Source organism: Ursus americanus, chromosome 27 (assembly GCF_024610735.1).
Source record: "Ursus americanus isolate L20-20 chromosome 27, mUrsAme1.1.p, whole genome shotgun sequence".
Taxonomy (NCBI): Eukaryota; Metazoa; Chordata; class Mammalia; order Carnivora; family Ursidae; genus Ursus; species Ursus americanus.
The window spans coordinates 13,691,650-13,708,599 of NC_142153.1; positions in this window are offsets into that span (position 1 = coordinate 13,691,650).

Here is a 16,950-nt window from a genome sequence, read left to right on the forward strand (position 1 = left end):
TGCTCATTTTTTTGCTTCTTAAATTCCACGAGTGAAATCATATGGTATTTGTCTTTCTCTGACTTATTTTCTTTAGCATTATACTCACTAGCTCCATCCATGTTGTTGTGAGTTGCAAGATTTCATTCTTTTTTATGGCTGAGTAATATTCCATTTTATATATGCATATGAGTAATTTCCCATATATATATATATATGTATGTATGTATGAGTAATATCCATGATATCTATATATATAAAGATAGATAGATAGATATGTGTATATCTATGTATATATCACCTCTTCTTTATCCATTCATCAGTTGATGGACCCTTGCCCTGTTTCCATAATTTGGCCATTATAGATAATGCTGCTATAAACATCAGGTACATGTATCCCTTTGAATTAGTAGTTTTGTATTCTTTGGGTAAATACCTAGTAGTGCAATTACTGGATCATAGGGTTGTTCTATTTTTAACTTTTTTGAAGAACCTCCATAATGTTTTCCAGAGTGGCTACATTGGTTTGCATTCCCACCAACAGTGCAGGAGAGTTCCCCTTTCTCCAAATCCTTGCCAGCACCTGTTGTTTCTTGTGTTGTTGATTTTAACCATTCTGACTCACTGTAGTTTTGATTTGTATTTCCCTGCCGATGAGTGCTGTTGAATATCTTTTCACGTGTCTGTTAGCCATCTGGATGTCGTCTTTGGAAAAATCTCTATTCATGTCTTCTGCCCATTTTTAAATTGGATTATTTTTTGGGGGGTGTTGAGTTGTATCAGTTCTTTATATATTTTGACTACTAACTCTTCATCGGATATGTACTTTGCAAATATCTTCTCCCACTCCATAGGTTGCTTTTTAGTTTTGTTGATTGTTTCCTTTGCTGTGCAGAGGCTTTTTCTTTTGACAAAGTCTAAATAGTTTATTTTGGCTTTTGCTTCCCTTGCCTCCAGAATCATATCTAGAAAGAAGTTGCTATGGCTGACGTCAAAGAGGTTACTGCCTGTGTTCTCCTCTAGGATTTTTATGTTTTCAGGTCTCATATTTAGGTATTTCATTCATTTTGAATTTATTGTTGTGTATGGTGTAAGAAAGTTGTCCAGTTTTCCCAAACCATTTGTTGAGGTAACTTTTTCCCATTGAATATTCTTTCCTGTTTTGCTGAAAATTAATTGACTATATAATTGTGGATTAATTTTTGGGTTTTCTATCATGTCGCATTGATCTATGTGTCTACTGTTGTGTCAGTACCATACTGTTCTGATCACGAAAGCTTTAGAATGCGAGTTGAAGTCAGGAATTGTGATGTCTTCAGCTCTGTTTTTCTTTTTCAAGACTGCTTTGGCTATTTGGCATCTTTTGTGGTTCCATACAAATTTAGGTTTGTTTGTTCTAGCTCTGTGGAAAATGCTGTTTGTATTTTGATGGGGATTGCATTAAGTGTGTAAACTGCTTTGGGCAGTATAGACGTTCTAATAATATTTGTTCTTCCAATCCATGAGCATGGAATTCTTTTCTGTTTCTTTGTGTCATCTTCAATTTCTTTCATTTGTGTTTTATTGTTTTCAGAGTACAGGTCTTTCACCTCTTTAGTTAGGTTTATTCCCAGGTATCGTACTGTTTTTTGGTGCAGTTGTAAATGGGATTGATTCCTTAATTTCTCTTTCTGCTGCTTCATTATTGAAGTATAGAAATGCACTTCAACAGATGACTGGATTAAGAAGTTGTGGTCCATATATACAATGGAATATTACTCAGCTATCAAAAAGAACGAGTTCTCAACATTTGCTGCAACATGGACGGCACTGGAGGAGAAAATGTTGAGTGAAATAAGTCGAGCAGAGAAAGACAATTATCATATGATTTCTCTCATCTATGGAACATAAGAACTAGGAAGATTGGTAGGGGAAGAAAGGGGTAAAGAAAGGGGGGTTAATCAGAAGGGGGAATGAAGCATGAGAGACTATGGACTCTGAGAAACAAACTGAGGACTTCAGAGGGGAGAGGGGTGGGGGAATGGGATAAGCTGGTGGTGGGTAGTAAGGAGGGCACGTATTGTATGGTGCACTGGGTGTTATACACAACTAATGAATCATCCAGCCTTACATCGGAAACCGGGGATGTACTGTATGGTGACTAACATAGTATAATAAAAAAATTTAAAATAAATTAAAAAAAAAGAAATGCAACATTTCTGAACATTGATTTTATATCCTGTGACTTTTAAATTGTTTGTTGAATTTGTTTATCAGTTCTAGCAGGTTTTTGGTGGAGTCTTTCAGGTATTCTATATAGAGTATCATGTCATCTGCAAATAGTTTGACATACTTTATATAAGCATATATATGTTATATATATATGCTATATATATATATGGATACATACTGATATGTGCTCATTTCTTCATTTTTACCATTTCAAACAATGTAACTGGCATTTATGTATGTAAAATACAAAAATTAAATAGCACGTCTGATGATTTCTTTGAAAATACCCCTAGATATGAAATGTTTGGTTCAAAGGTTATATATATATATTTTATATATATATATAATATATATTTTATATATATATAATATATATATTATATATATTATATATATAATATATATATTATATATATATTATATATAATATATATATTTTATATATATTATATATATAATATATATATTATATATATATTTTATATATTTTTTAATATATATATTATATATATATTTTATATATATATTTTATATATATATATTTTATATATATATATATATTGCCAAGTTAAAAAAAAAGTTTATCAGTGAATTTACTATTCCAGTAGCAACTTATGAGACTACCCAGGACCCACTCCCCATTCCATAAGTTAAATTTCATCCACCTATCCAGTCTGTTGAAACATTTTTAAATTTTGATCTTGTTATCAATTGTATTAGGAGTCCTAATGGGTTTGGTGACTCAAAATACACATGCTATTTGTTTCATTTAAGACTAAAACTACAAAAAAAAAAGGTTAAATGAGGTAAAATATAGTCAGAGTCTTTTGGAAAATCAAATGAAAATTCTGTCCAGGAAAACACTTACTGACTTAAGATCACTTCTTAAATTTGATCCATCAGTCTCTACCTCATCTTTATTTGTACTGTATTTTTACAATCATCATAGTCTATTATAATCATTACCTTTTGTATCTACCCTACTGTGATCTACCTGTTCACTTGTATATTCCCCATCACCCACCATGCACTGTGAAACAATATAAATTTGTGCAGCATTCTGAGGGGAAGATGATTTACTCTGCCAATAGAAACAGGGACAGGTATCGTAGGAAATCTTTCGGAGAAGAAGTAACATCTAATGTTGACTTTGGCAAATCAGTTGTAGCTTCCTGCACAGGAATGGGGCTAAAGGGAATTCCAGAAATGGAAAACATTATCTTTAAAAAGCACAGAGATATAAAATAGGTAGGTATGTAGCAAAGACATAAGAAATGCTTTGGTTTAGCTAAAGCATAGTGTTAGGGGTAGAGAGGAGGGATCTGGAAAAATAAAACAGTACAATCTCCTTAGTGTCCTCAGGATAGAAGTTGACTTAACTTTTGCTAGACTTAGTAGCAGGCTGACATTAATTCAGACTGCAGAAGGCTCTTAAAAGAGATTCATAACTAACTTCCAACGTACAGTAACTGAAGAGTTCGAACTGAGAAGGGATGAATGGAAAACTGAGTTCCCCTTACCTAATCTGCGGCTTATCTAGGCCTTGTAATCACTGTTTGGGTTACCTTGGACCTTTGTTCCCCATGGCTCTCTTCTCTTGAAAAAAATGTTTTTTTTTTTTACCTTCATCTTGAGCTGTCTGAACTGCTAGACAGAGTATATTATGGAACAATATTTGGGGGTGCACCAAAATGAGGGTATTGAGCTGTCTCATAAGATAGACCCAGTAATCAAAGTTAGTTGTCCAAGGACAGGCAGATGAATCTGATCCTACCTACACAGGTGGTGTTAGGCAGAGGTCAGGATGAAGAGAGAAGATGGAAATCAGGACTGAATCTAACTGGGGTGTAGATAGTATTGAGAGTGTCTAGACAGTTGTAAGGGTAGACATCAGAATTTCAGGAAGGTTTGTATAAGTTCAGGCAGAGCTTCTTTCCGACTCTAAGACAATAGGGCTCAGATCCAGAATATGGGGCATTGGAAACTGGCATGAACGAGGTGGCAAAAAATGAGCAGGAAGTGTACTTTCTCAACCAACTAACTGGCAATTTACCGCAAGGTTCTGGTCATGGTTGGAAACTAGATTTTCCCCTGAAACTATGTAAGGGAGCAAATTAAATGGATTGGGACAGCACAGCAGTTTGGTTCCCACATGGTGGCCCAACAGTAGTGTTGGGCTTAAAGCTATGGACTCACCCACTCATGAGAAAGGCTCTCCTAATTTCTGTTCAGGCTTAGGAATCATTGTTTTGAGGACTGAGTAGAATCACATTAGTTGTGTGGTAATTTGAGAATCATGGAGGCTGACATCCATTAGATCTGGGGCAAGTGTAGGTTGGATTCCTTGATGAAGCTCTATTCCCTACTATTGTGAATTCTTCTGTGACAGCATCTGAGGTGAAACATTGCCAAACATTGTGCCAAGAGGCCTTTCAATGGGTCATAAAAATGCTATAAAAACATGAAAATTGCTGCCATAAAAAAAGAGTTATAGAAAAACAGGGAACCTACTAAATTCTGAGGCTAAGAAATACTGAAAAATGAAAACTGTTCCACAAATTCCAAGGAGTTTGTGGGTACAGCACCCCCACAGCCATTTACATAGTCAAGGGCTATTTGTGTTCATAAAACACTTCTGAAATCTGTCAGCATTCTGCCATTAAGAATGTGGTCACATGGCTTTCCTTGGGATTCACCCCTCACTTGAGTCCCTTCTCAGTTTTGTTGGCTAAGTTCAATAGTGTGAATTTCTTCTGCTCTATTTCTACCTTAAAAGATTGACAAAAGCCCCTTTTATGGGATAAAGTGTTTACATCACCTTGATGCCTGGGAAAAATGATGTCATATTACAAGCATAGTTCATGATTACGTCATCAACTGGCAATTAATAAAAAGCTTGTTTGAAATGTTCCTTTAATAATAAATCTGAGAATTAAACTTCCTTCCTGACAACTACACCTTTGCTTTCATTTCGTTTGTTTTTCCAATAAAATTCCTGGATACCATTAACACTGGTAATTTGGGGTAAAGTGTGCAGAGGGAATTCATTTTCCATATGCCTTTCGTGCAGATGTGGCTATATTGAGATACAGTAAGTACTATTCATGTCTGTTATAAAATTCTGAACATGCTTAAGCAATAGTCATAAACACATTAAATAACACCATCCCAAGCACTAAGAACCTCTGTCTGCCAGCTGGGTGAGCCCTTTCTATATGTCATTTCTGCCGTTATTAGATGCAAAGTATTTGAAAAGATGTTAGATTGAATTGAAATCTGATTACATCTGGGTTTGGGTTTTTGAGATATTGCCTATTTTCCTAAGATACACTGTTCTGTTTTCTTTTTAATCTCACAAATATGTACACACATTCACACCCTTTCATTTCTATCTTCTCTTCTCTACATTCATGGATCATATGGGATTTCTGATTTTCTTTTAAAATGTAATCAAGATATAGAAATGATGAAGCAGTATATCATAGATTCCAACACAGAGAAAGCAAAATAAATAAATAAAGGGCAATAAAGGAAGGGGAAAAAAGAGAAGGAAAAAGAGAGATGTTTAGCCTTTGATATATCATAGAATAATGGTCTGCTGCACATTGGATAAAAATCCATATGTAGTGTGTTTATTTGTACATCATTAAGTTATAAAGCTGTGAGTCATTTAAGAACATTTCTATAATCATAAATTGCTTCTTATTGTATTTGTTTTCCTTATACAAGCACCTTTCATGGGGGAAACTTAAATCAATAGGAACACATTTGATTACTTCTCACAATCGCTTTATAGTTTGGAAGACAAAATGTGCTAGTTCAGTGTTGGTCACATAAGACCGTGTGGACTGAGGCCATAGGATTCGTTCATAGCTATTCTCTTAGATTTTCTCCTTGAAAAGTCTCATCTATTTATGAATACTGTATCATAATCAAAATGTGATTTATATCAGGATAATATTCTCCACTGTACCTTCTAAAATGATCAAATCATATCATCAATGCAAATTTTGTACTTCTCGAATGAACCTTCAAGGATAAAACAGAGAAGTTACATTTTAGCCAGTATAGGGATGGTCTCCTCTCCATAAGGGGTTGCAGTTTGAAGGGGACAACATGGTGAAATGTGTACCACACAAGGAGACTACACAGCTAGTGTAACCAGCACTAAGACAGAACCAAACAAGAAGTGTTATCTTGGTTAATTGGGCACAGTTCAGAGCTGGTCTCAGAACCTGTTTTATCCAAGCCCCAAAGTTAACTGGACCCAATGTAACACATTCAGTTAGCCAAATTCATAGGAATCATATATGTAAACGAGAATGCCAACAGTTTCCTTACAATAGCGCTCAGAGGAATAATTTTACTCTACCCTTCAAGATGCTTCTAGCTGGTCTAAGAATTAAACTGGCATGAGACAGATTAAAAGGAGAAAAAACAGTGTTTAATTACATGCATAACATCTTAATAAAATTAAGATCCAAAGAAATGACCGAAGCCTGTAACTTTTATGTTTTAAGCAAAGAAATACAAATCTTTGAGGAACTGACAAGACAAAGAAAACATGTTTGGGAGCTTCAAATAGTAAGGAATCCTAAGCAGAATTTGGGCTGTTAGTAAACTGGTAAAAACACAAGGTTTGTTTATATAACCTTCTTGGCCCTGAATTCCTTATCTCTGGTGATAAAGATATGTCTTTACCTCCTGGTACAGAGAAGGTATCTTTTGTGCAGATTTATTTCTTCCTTTCTGGAGCAGAAGATAGGTGAGAATATTCTTGCAGTAGCTGTTTCCTAAGTAACTTTAATTCAAAATAATCAATACACTAAAGTGGCACATTTTGGGGTGACCTGTCCTTGTCCCTTATAATAGGGATAGTACTTTTTAAAGACTATAGTATCCATGATTTCCAGCAGGTGCACTTCTGATATATATATATATATATATATGTATGGGAAATAGAACAAACAATAAGAAATTTGACTGGTGATCTTGGATCTGGAGCAAAGGGAGGTAGGTAATGTTTTAAAGAGTTGAGTATCCCAAAACACACGTTACACATTTTTAGTCTCTTGGTTTACATCCACCGATAGCCAATCTCTTCCATGAATATTGAAATTTACTACATTCAGTCTTCTCTCTCAATCTCTCTCTTTTTTTTAAATTTGAGACCATAGTGTGTCTATACAGTATCTACTTGGTAAACGCTTTCATCCTTCCTCACATACTCAAGTAAGTTGTACGGTCATCCAGTCCTGTCTCATCTTTAAAAAATGTGAATTCCTGTACTTCCTACCCTGCTTCTGCCTCTTAGCGTCTCATGCAGGGAAATTTTCATAATATTCTATAGGATTTCCCTGCATTCAATCTCTCTCCTGTGACTCCTATACTTTTCGAATAACTCTGCATATGGACAACCAGTCAATTTTCCCAAAAGAATAGATTTCACCCAGCTATTGATCTGTTTCAAAGTTTGATAGTTTTCCATTTTATGAAGTTCAGATTCCTCAACACAGCCTTGAAAATCTATACCCAACCTATCTGTCAAAAATCATTTGCCATAGTTTTCCAATAAAAACAAACCTCTCTCAGTCCTCCATCATATCATTGTTTTTCACTTTACCCTTTCTTGATAATGAATCTTATTTTGTTCTTTTTATTTAAATCACTATATATCTAATCTTACTCAATATTTGAAGACTAGATTGAGTCTTATTTTTAATTATCACGATTCTCTGACTTCCTATGTCATGTTCTGGGCACTCATGCTTATTCAGAAATTTTGTTTATGAATGCCTGTTCCCAAAACTAGAACACAATTCCTAGGTGATTTACACTCTATTTAATTTCTGCCAAATTGGTATGGCCATGGCAATGAATACATGTTATTGATAACTCATGATGAATACACTTTAAAAATCCTTCTCCCATTTGCCTTAGCTAGTGCTGACTGTCCCATGTCACATACACTTAATAGTTTACTAAGTGATTTTCAATGACAAGTATAATGAGAACAACCTCTCCCTGACTTAAAAAAACAAATAAAATCCCCCCAAAACAGGAAGCAATTTTGCAAAGGTGGCAAGAATTCATTTATCTCACTATTTTCTGACAAATTATAATGAGTCACTCAGCATTTCTCATTTCTGATGCTACACGTACATTGAGCTGTAACCTACACGGACTCATCCTTCTTGACTCAGGGCTTGTTTTTCTATTATGTCTCCTGACAGTTCTATTCTATGACTTGCCCAAAAGCATCGTCCTGTTGTGCACAGACTAACTGCTTCAAGATTCTCTCCCCAACTTCCTCACCCAGCTTCAGTCTAAGGACTGAGTATCAGAAAAGAAAAGGACTTACTGTTTCTGAATTTCAATAAACTGACCCATGGCTCCTTCTTGCCTTTGCCATGTTTGGGGATTTTCTGGTGAGTAGACAGCATGGAGCAACTAGCCTTAAGAAGCAGAAGTGTGGAACCCCTGAAAAATGTGTGGGCTTCAAAACCATTCAGAAGAATTTTAGATCTCAGGTCCATCACAACCTATGTGACCTTGAACAAGTTATTCAGATTATCTGATCTTGTATAGTTGAGAAGAGCAAGAAAACTGATATCCTAAATGTCACCATATGTCAAGCATACTACAGGGATTAAGATTGTAGTTTTGAAAACAAAGAGCAGTGTATAAATCATGGCTCCCTCACAAATTAGAGTTCTGACAACCTTCCCCAACAGTAAAATGAGGAATAATAATAGCACTTATCTCATATGGGTGTTTTGAGCATTGAATGAGTTAATGCATATAAAATGCTTAGAATATACCTGCCAAATGTAAGTGGGTTAATGTTCAATAAGGGTCAGATATTATTACTGAGAGGACTCAATGAATTAAGAGACATATGGAGTCTGGAGAGTTGCAATGATCTATAAATACCAGCCCCCTCCCCACATACCACCATAAATGTACTTTTCCCTCCATTGGTCCCATTGTTAGAATATGAGAATTTATGAAGTTAGGCTTCTATCTCCTGTAATGAATCACCAGGGTCCCTGCTGCTCATTCTTCCTGTTCTCAAATTTGGAGTCCCCTGACTCGTCACTGGACACTGAGCCCCATGCCATAGGGGGTCTAGTTTTTGCGTGACCTGAAACTTATACAAGTTTGGCAGCCCTTTTTGAGAAGGAGATATAAAATTGCTAATGTGAAGTCAAGTACAAAGATGAATATTTATAAAGAGAAAGGTACTACAATAAATTGCATATTTAAAATATGATATTAGCCATTCTGACAGGTGTGAGGTGATATCTCATTGTAGTTTTGATTTGCATTTCCCTGATGATGAGTGATGTTGAGCATCTTTTCACGTATCTGCTGGCCGTCTGTATATTTTCTTTGGAGAAATGACTGTTCATGTCTTTTGCCCATTTTTAATTGGATTATTTGTGTTTTGGGTGTTGAATTGTATATGATTTTTAAATATATTTTGGACATTAATCCTTCATTGGATAGGTCATTTGCAAATATCTTCTCCCATTCTGTAGGTTGCCTTTTAGTTTTGTGGATGGTTTCCTTTGCTGTGCAGAAGCTATTTATTTTGTTGTAGTCCCAATAGTTTACTTTGGCTTTTATTTCCCTCATCACAGGAGACATATCTAGAAAAATGTTGCTATGGTGGATGTCAGAACAATTACTGTCTGTGTTCTCTTCTAGGGTTTTTATGGTTTCAGGTCTCACATTTAGTCCTTTAATCCATTTGAGTTTATTTTTGTTTATTGTGTAAGCAAGTGGTCCAGTTTCATTCATTTGCTTGTTGCTGTCCAGTTTTCCCAATACCCTTTGTTGAAGAGACTTTCTTTTCCCCATTGCATATTCTTGCCTCTTTTGTCAAACATGTAATTATGGGTTTGTTTCCAGGCTTTCTATCCGGCTCTATTGATCTCAATGTCTATTGTTGTGCCGGAGCCATACTGCTTTGATGACTACAGCTTTGTAGTATAATGTGAGATCCGGAATTGTAATACCTCCAGCTTTGCTTTGCTTTTTCAAGGTTGCTTTGGCTACTCAGGGTCTTTTGTGGTTCCAAACAAATTTTAGGATTATTTGTTCTAGTTCCGTGAAAAACAGTGCTGGTATTTTGACAGGGATTGCATAAATCTGTAGATTGCTTTGGGTAGTATGGACTTTTTAACAATATTTGTCCTTCCAATCCATGAGCATGGAATGTCTATTTCTTTGTGTTGTCTTCAATTCATTTCTTCAATGTCTTATAATTTTCAGAGTACAGGTCCTTTGTCTTCTTGGTTAAGTTTATTCCTGAACATTTTATTATTTTTGGTGAAATTATAAATAGGATTGCTTTCTTTGTTTCTCTTTCTCTTGCTTCATTCTCAGTATATAGAAATGCAAGAAATGACAAGTGTTGGCAAGGATGTGGGGAAAATGAACAATTGTACACTGTTAGTGGGCCACTGTGGAAAAAAGCATGGAGGTTCCTCAAAAAACACTAAAAAAAGAACTACTCTATGATCTAGGAATTGCACTACTGTGTATTTATCCATATACAAAAACACTAATTCAAACGGATACATGTACCCCTTTGTTTATAGCAGCATTATTTATAATAGCCAATGTATGGAAGGAGGAAGTGCCCATTAATTGATGAATGGATAAAGAAGAGGTGGTATGTGTGTATACACACACACACACACACACACACACACACACACACTGAAATACTATCCAGCCATAAAAAAGAACGAAATCTTGCAATTTGCAACAACATATATGGAGCTAGAGAGTATAATGCTAAGCAAAATAAGTCAGAGAAAGACGAACACCCTATGATTTCACTCATATGTGGAATTTAAGGAACAAAACAAATGAACACAAGGGAAAAGAGAGAGAGAGAGACCAAGAAATAGACTCTTAACTATAGCAAACAAGCTGGTGGTTATCAGAGGGAAGGACAGTAGGGAGATGGGATAAATAGGTATTTGGGATTAAGGAGTATACTGTGGTGATAAGCACCAGGTGATGTATGAAAGTGTAGAATCACTATATTGTACAACTGCAACTAATATAACACTGTATGTTAACTACACGGGAATTAATATAAAAACTTTAAAAGAAATGATAAATAGCATAATCATCTGAAAATTCAGAAAAATAGAAAAATTTTTATTAACCACTTGACAAATTCAAATTCTTTTTATCCTACATATTATAGCTACACAGTATATGAAAGCTCCTTTTTATAATGATTTTCAAATGCAATTTTCTGTAGAAAAAAAATAATTATGATTTATTAAACTTGTTATATTTTAATTATTGATAGTTTTTAAAAGTAACTTTCAGCTTTACAACTCATTGATAAAGTCATAAAATTTTAGAATATTATCAATTTGGGGGATCTTTTCCAAGTTTCTTTTTTCATCTATTAGCTGTATAGTTTGGAAGATTTTCCCAAAGGTTGCCTTCTGGCTTCATGCATTTCATAACTTGCTTCTGCTCAGTTTCCCACATACTTTGGTACCAGGCCCCGCATGAAGCCTGGTACCAGATAACCTGTGGTCCTACGCTTTAATGTCATGGTTCCTGGTGAGTAGTCAAGGGAGTGGTAGGAATATTCCTGGAATATATTCCTAATGCTGAAATGATGGTCAAAAGTTTATACCTACAAGCTACACTAAAGCTAAACTGATCTATTCTAAATTAAATTCCACTTAGATCCCCAAATGCCCATAGTCATTCTTTGTACCAGACACAAGGAGAAGTCTGATGGAAATGAAGCTAGAGTAGAAATATATAGCCATCTTTATCTATTGCTTGTAAAATAACATGTATTTTTCAAATTGTATAAGCACATGTGAAAAGGTAAACATTATAGGGGCCCCTATTGGGGCCTTGAATGGGAGGGGTCTGTGCCAATAAAAATTTTTGAAAATAAGCTGCATTAGATTTACCATAAATCTCCTCTGTTTGGAGTCAATTTCCTTAGTCACATGTAATCTAATAAAGTCCTGCTTCCATTTTAGGTAAGTCGAATCATCTTCCCCTTGCATGACTTATTTTTTCTTCATTTCTCAAGCACTTATTCATTCCCTTTTTCTCTTTGTTCTTCAAACTGTCTCTTTACTGGCTCTTTTCCCTTAAAACTAGAAATAGGCTGCAAAATTTTCCATTACAAAAATGGTGTTAAAACCAACCTCTCCACCATTGCCTTACTCATAATCTGCATACGGTCTTCTCTCCTTTCCTTCACCACTACAATTCTTACAAGAGCAGTTACAGCTAAGCGCCCACACTTTCATCTTCATTCTTTTTTTAAAAAAGATTTATTAAAAAAAAAATAAAAAAAATAAAAAAGATTTATTAATTTATTTGAGAGAGAGAGAGTGCACGCATGAATGGGGGGGAAGGGCAGAGGGAGAGAATTTTCAAGCAGACTTCCCACTGAGGAGGGAGCCTGACGCAGGGCCCAATCTTGTGACCCATGAGACCAAGACCTGAGCCAAAACCAAAAGTCAGCTGCTTAACCGACTGAGCCACCTAGGCACCCGTCTTCTATTTTCATTCTTGCCCCAACCTTAAAACAGACCTCTTCCTCTGCAATCTATTGAAAATACTTTCGTTATGGTCATGCATGACCTACTGGTTAAATTCAAATGCCCTTTAGTGTCTCAATCTCTAAGATGGCATCTTGATTTCTTGTGACACTTAAATTTCTAAAACTTTGTAATGATACAAATCTTATCTGGCTAAACACACACATATGGCCTACAGGAAGGTCCATCTCTGAGCATGTGACCTGTTGAAATTGCATATATGAAGTTACTGAATCCCAGTTCATCCTAGTCTGGCTTATCCTGCTGCCTGCTGAGATTTAAGTTCTTGTTGTGCCATTTCCCTCATCGAGAGGCTGTAAATAACATTTTCAGACCACATATGGAGCACTGTGAGAACTGACGCTCATTAAGTGTGTTAAGGGAAAGTCATGAGTGGAGTACCAAACATTAGCTATAAATCAAAATTAACAAATGTGACTCGAGTTCTGAGGAGGCAAAACACTTCGAATCTTAAATAATATGGCTGTCAGGAATCACGCTGAAAGATACATTTCTCTTCAAATATGCGCACAGATGAAATGCAAAGAAGTAAGCTGTCAAGATAGACAAGGAGAAAGAAATCTGTTGCTTGGCCCTTGAAACAAGTTAATTTAGCATTATAAACCATTGGAGTTTCCTTTTCAAATGGATCCATGTGGAAAATCCAGATGGCCGAATGCTCAGCTCATAAATGTGAAAACTAAGCTCCAAAGCTTGAACATAGTCAAAGCATTTTACTTACTTATTGCTGAACATTTTTCTCATTTATATTTAAGAGTGAAACATGTAAATTATTCCTTAAGGAAACAATATTAGTTCATGCTGTCTTTCTTAATGGGAATCAGTTTGCAGGATTGGTGGGAAAGAGGGCAGTGTAAGAGGACGTTGGGCAATTTAGAAATAAATTTTAAAATTACCAAGCATCAACGATGTGCTAAACACTTGGCTGCTGGATCTTGAGGTTATAAAAACGTAGCTCTTTTTTGGATTTTCCTAACTCAGTGTATTCCTAAAGCCAGAAAAATATTCAAATTCCCATTGATTGTTAGTAGGTAGAGATCACTTTAGACTATTTCTTCTCCTTTATCCTCTTTCCTACCATCCAATAAATCAGCAAGCAGTACTGCCTTCGTGTTTGAATGTCTTTCCACCATGGTCACTCCTTTCAGCCACATTGCTGCTACTTGCCTCCACCTTCCATGGTCTCTTAGCTAGAAGATTCTAACTGCCTCCTACTTGCCTTCTCACTGCCACCTTCCCCGAGCCCTTTCTTTTCTTTTTTATTTATTTTTTTTAAATGATTTTTTATTATATTATGTTAGTCACCATACAGTACATCCCCGGTTTCCGATGTAAGGCTCGATGATTCATTAGCTGCGTATAACACCCAGTGCACCATGCAGTACGTGCCCTCCTTACTACCCATCACCGGTCTATCCCATTCCCCCACCCCCCTCCCCTCTGAGGCCCTCAGTTTGTTTCTCATAGTCCATAGTCTCTCATGTTTCATTCCCCCTTCTGATTACCCCCTCTTTCTTTATCCCTTTCTTCCCCTACTGATCATCCTAGTTCTTATGTTCCATAGATGAGAGAAATCATATGATAATTGTCTTTCTCTGCTTGACTTATTTCACTTAGCATTATCTCCTCCAGTGCCGTCCATGTTGCAGCAAATGTTGAGAACTCGTTCTTTCTGATAGCTGAGTAATATTCCATTGTATATATGGACCACAACTTCTTAATCCAGTCATCTGTTGAAGGGCATCTCGGCTCCTTCCACGATTTAGCTATTGTGGACATTGCTGCTATGAACATTGGGGTGCATATGGCCCTTCTCTTCACTACGTCTGTATCTTTGGGGTAAACACCCAGTAGTGCAATGGCTGGATCATAGGGTAGCTCAATTTTTAACTTTTTAAGGGACCTCCACACTGTTTTCCAGAGTGGCTGTACCAACTTGCATTCCCACCAACAACGTAGGAGGGATCCCCTTTCTCCACATCCTCTCCAACAATTGTTGTCTCTGACTAGAAAATCAGTTAATGTGGGTCTGCTGCTTGAAATTTCTTAATGGCTATCTGTAGCCCATATGATAACACTTCAAATTCTTAGCAGAGCCCAAAGAGCCCATTACTGTAGGTGTCATGTCAGTTCTCATCACTATGCTTCACATAGTCCAATCTATCTGAGTTACGTCTATTCTCCCAAATATGCCATGTTCTAGCATGCCTTCATGCCTTTCTACCTTTGCTCCTTCTGCCTGAAAGGACCTCATCTATTTATCTGCTTGGAAATCTACTGGTAAATCCTCAAATTTGACCTCCAGTTTCACTTCTCCTTTAAGTCTTCACTGATTACCAGACAGAGTTTGATATTCCCTACTTCCTATTTCTTCTGCTATCCACCCTCCCCAACACACACTAAATTGTAACTTCTTTAAGAAAGGGATCCTATCTATATGTCTTCATAGTTTAAATATCTAATACACAGAGTAATTGTTACTTAACAGTCATGCACTAAATATGTGTTAACAGGCAAGAAAAGCCAAGCAAGCACATTCTCTGTCCTGTAGGGTATCTTAGCCAGGTATCCCTAGCAAGCAGAGCAAGACACAAGATGAAAACAAAACTGAAAACCAAAGAATGTGCTCCTACTTTATCAGGAAATACAATCTCCCAAGATGATGGGGTGGCAGGGCTGTGTGTGAAATAGGACAGGAAGGAGCCAAAATGACTGGTATCTCATCCAGCTGGCTACCACAATTGAGGGCACAAAAGAAGAGAATTAGTCCATCTCTCATTCTACTAGTGGCCTGAAGTTTTAAGAGGAAAAGATAACCTCCACTTCTTCCTTGAGAAGGATGGGTACAAGTTTAAACAGTTGGCCATTCAGGCTCTGAAAAGTCTTAATGCAAAAGGTTTGTTTTGAAACAAACTCTACTTGTTGCTCTTACAGCTGGTCCTGAAGACACAGCTGATTTTCATCATCTTCATCCTATACACTCCAAACAAGGGGACCTCAACTTCAATAGCATTTTGTGCTTTGACTGGCCTCGTACCTAGTATGGTGACCAAATCTACATTCCTGAAGGTCTCAGCCCTTATTGCCTTATTTTTGTTGTGTCATGGTTCCAGTAATTCTCTATTGTTATTGCTGGGCTAAGAAACATCATGAGATGTTTCTCACTGAATGCTAAGTCCAAATATACTCATTTCTAACATTGCTTGGCATTAATTATTAGAATATATGTATATCCCCCCCTCCTGGGTTCGATACCCCATGAGTACATTAATCACTATCCTTTCCTATTGATCTGCTGGTATGAAAAGCCTAAAGAAGCCTCATGGTAGTAGCAGACTCTACTTTACTGGAATAGTTACCCCGTTCCAATCAGAATTATCCCTCTTTCTGGAATAAGAAACCCTAACCCAGCAGAAGCCACGTTTGTGAGGATGGCATGGAAAACTCTGGGAGTAGGTCACTAAGATGATGGTGAAAAGTCAACATTACTTCCTATGGCTCCCAGATCCATATGTTAGCAATTGGGAATTCAGCACCAAATGTTGGCGTTTGGTTCAGCCCAAGAGATTGCCTGATCTTGCAGAAATCTTCATCTGTGAGAGGCTATACAAATTACTGAGTCTCAGATCAGCTGAAGTAAAGGACGGGAGAAGAATTTCTCTACTGAGTCCTATACTGGGCACATAGGTGTGGGAGTGAAAAAGGTCTTCTGGCATCTCATACCTTGGTGAGAACAGGCAAACTTGTGGTGGGAGGCGACAGGTGCCCAGATCTGGGCATTGGGCTTGGCAAAATTGGATTGTTTCTCATATGAAGTCAGTCACAAAGCAGATAGGGTGAAACTAGTGGCCAAAGGCATCAGAAGTGATGCACAAGAAGTGTCTGGTACAAGAGGTTTACATTATAGATGGAAAGACAGACTTGCAAATAAATTATATTACACACACACACACACATACACACACAGGGGCAGTCTCAGCTTTGCACCACTTCAGTTTGCATAAATTTTAGTTCCCATGACTCACGGCTTACTTAAATAATACCAGTTTCTCAACAACACGGTCTAAATTTTGGTTTCTATGGTATATTAACTGTGAGTAATTGCAGAAAGTACAAATTCCCTTACTAACTCTTC